This window comes from Sinocyclocheilus anshuiensis, unplaced genomic scaffold, assembly GCF_001515605.1.
Source record: "Sinocyclocheilus anshuiensis isolate Anshui unplaced genomic scaffold, SAMN03320099.WGS_v1.1 scaffold954, whole genome shotgun sequence".
Taxonomy (NCBI): Eukaryota; Metazoa; Chordata; class Actinopteri; order Cypriniformes; family Cyprinidae; genus Sinocyclocheilus; species Sinocyclocheilus anshuiensis.
Window position 1 is genome coordinate 930,244 of NW_015536527.1, and position 3,195 is coordinate 933,438.

Sequence of the window (3,195 nt, forward strand, 5' to 3'; positions counted from 1 at the left end):
ACTTCTGTCACACGCTTGAGGAATTCAGCCAATCACAACGCACTGGATAGCTGGCCAATCAGAGCACACCTCGCTTTTCAGACAAATGAGCTTTGTAAAAATCGACGCGTTTCAGAAAGGCAGGGCATAGAGGAGAAATAATAATGTACAGTATGTGGAAAATAATGTGTTTTTTGAACCTTAAACCACATAAACACGTTTCATTACACCAAATACACAAAATAATGTTCTTTTTAGCAACATCATATGACCCTTTAAAATAAATTACTGACCACAATATTTGGTGATCATTAATCACCTAATTCTGGAGCTTCTTTCAGTAAAACAACTACACAGGCAATCACTAAGAGGCATACATGCAGATTCAGCATGGAAAATAAAGATCATGCAACCAAACATGAATTTATCCATCCAACCATAGTCATAGCAGGATGAAATGTACATCTATCTATACTGTATCTAATTATCATTTGCAGCATTAAACATTTTTAAATGATGCTGAAATACCTCCTCTGTTCTAGAGTTTTTTCTTTTTTTCCTCTCTCTCTCTTCCTGCTCTTTATGTCAGTAGTGTCAGATCAGGCTCACTTGTATCCAGCTCTGTGTCTGTGAAGAGTAACCATTCAAAAGGTGAACCACTGAACTTCAGTGACAAAAAAACACCATCTGCCAGAAGGTATTTCAAGTGTTTCGGATTTTTGGTCACACAGACTGTGTTAGAATGTTTATCAGTGAATACTTATTATTAAACTTTTTTTAGGTAAAATATTTATATAAACTCTGAAATGTTTGTCAGGGTATTTTTGTAATATTTTGCCTGGAAATGCAGTATTTTGTTCTATTTATTTGCTAACAGGATTCAATATGAGACATTAGATTCAGATGTCCAGACTCACGGGAACCACAAGAATTTCAAAGACAATCTCTTAGGGATCTTCCAGGTAAGAAAAGTGTTTAATGTTTATAAATATGTTATTGAACACAGTAATTAGCTTTGACAAAATATGGATGTACAATTAGGTTTAAATTAGGTCTTTTTTTGCATGATCTTGAGAGCAAAATAATCAGTTTCCTGAAGAATGAGCTTGAAAAGTTTAGGAAAATATTACAAAAAGACATCACACAATCCTTTGTGAAGGACTTCAATGAGAATAAATGTAGTATCAAAGAAGCAGCTCTTGATCTCACACTCTACTTCCTGAGGGAGATGAAGCAAGATGAAGCTGCTGATACTCTAGAAGGTAAGAAACTCATGACCATCTGTCATATTGTCACTTATCAGGGCTCCAGACTGCGTCCAAATGGTCGTATCTTGTGATAATTTTTTTCTGCCGGTGCAAATAAATTTTGTCCACTGTGCTGCCCAACTCATAAGCGCCGCCATTTCTGTTGCATATTAGAAACATCAAACTGCAAATAAAACAAAAGCGTAATGAAACTGCACTACTCGTTTCAGCTGCGCAACGTGGACTATTTATCAATTCAGACCAATAACTGAGCACAGCGCACGCAAACTGGTCCAAGCTCAGAACAGGTTTACTCGGGAACCAATGTTGATCGACACTAATGTTACTGCACAGTGCTGCAAGATCCAGTGAGAAGCGTTTGAATTTGCCAAAAAAAATGAATAAGGTTGCTGCGAGATCTAGTAATAAGCATTAAAATTCTGCACAAAATGCTATGTTATAAACAGATCAAAGTGCTGACAGAGAAAACCAGAAGTATTTATGCTAACTATAACCATGGTGTTGTGGCAGAAATAGTCGAATGTAATTACATACTTCATTTCATTGTTTGTATGACCTTTTGAAAGAGAAAAGGTCTTGACTTTGATGAATCAATGACTTTCAAGTATTTCACACCACTATTTCCAGCACTTTAAAGATCTAAAACTGATGTTAAAAATGTAATTTTTAATGGGATGACTAAAATTAGTAAACGAACACTTTTTTAAAATAAAAAAAAATACATTAAATTACTATAACCAGTAAAAGTTTTGCACTTTTTGTGTACGAAGAAAGAAAAGCCACAAAATGCCTTGAAAAACACAATTAGATTTTGACAATTTTTTGACAATTTATTTATATAGCACAATGAATTACAACCTCCGTTGACCAATGTGCTTTGCAGTAAGTCATTAAAAACAGAAAAACACAACAAACAAACAGAAAAGTTATAAAATCATACAAATATCCCATCATCCATACGCTTTAGAAAATAAAAATGTCTTTAGCCTGGACTTAAAAATATTATGGGAAGAAGCTTGTCTAATGGATAGTGGCAAGGCGTTCCAAAGCCTGGGCCAGCAATACAGAAAGCATGATCTCCCCTGCACTTAAGCCTCGACTTAGGGGTAAACAATAGATCCTGGTTGGAAGACCGAAGGGATCTAGTGGATTGATACTCAGTCAATAACTCCGAGAGATAAGGGGCCAAATCATTTAGAGATTTATAAACGAGGAGCAAAATTTTTAAATCCACTCTAAAATGAACAGTTTACTGCCCTCACTATGTGTACACATACATAGCTATGCAGCAAGCTTAACACTCCTCCAACAAAGACTTGAGACAACAACTGAATCCAAGTGCAATTTAATGGAAGCGGTGTAAAACTGCAAAAAACAACAATAGAAGCATAGATGAGCATAAGCAACTTCTAATACATCCATTTTCAATGATAAATAGCACAGCATACATAGCAATAGCGTAAACAACATTACAGGGCACATATCTTACATTTCCTTTAGTATGCAAATGCATAGATGAGCATAAGCAACTTCCAATACATCCATTTTCAAAGATAAATAGCACAGCATACATAGCAATAGCGTAAACAACATTACAGGGCACATATCTTACATTTCCTTTAGTATGCAAATGATCACACAAGTTTTAAAATACATCATTATTGAAAGATTATTAACAATAAATACCTAGATTAGGTGCATCTCCAAATACAACAACACAACCTACAACAAACACCAAAAATAACATTCCTTTTAAAACACTTACAGACAGTGCCTTTTCCAAGAATAAATGAAGTATGGATGGAGATTGGTATCGTCTGTGTGCCCTCTCAAACACCCTCACAACATAATGGCTGAACAGCACATGCTCTGCTTAAATGGGTCATATGATGCTGCTAAAAAGAACATTATTTTGTGTATTTGGTGTAATGAAATGTGTTTATGCGGT

The 3,195-nt window shown here is 35.1% G+C and overlaps 1 pseudogene; it reads left to right on the forward strand.

Moving 5' to 3' along the window:
• LOC107694390 (uncharacterized) overlaps positions 1 to 3,195 on the forward strand; it is a 22,234-nt pseudogene that overhangs the window by 1,179 nt on the left and 17,860 nt on the right.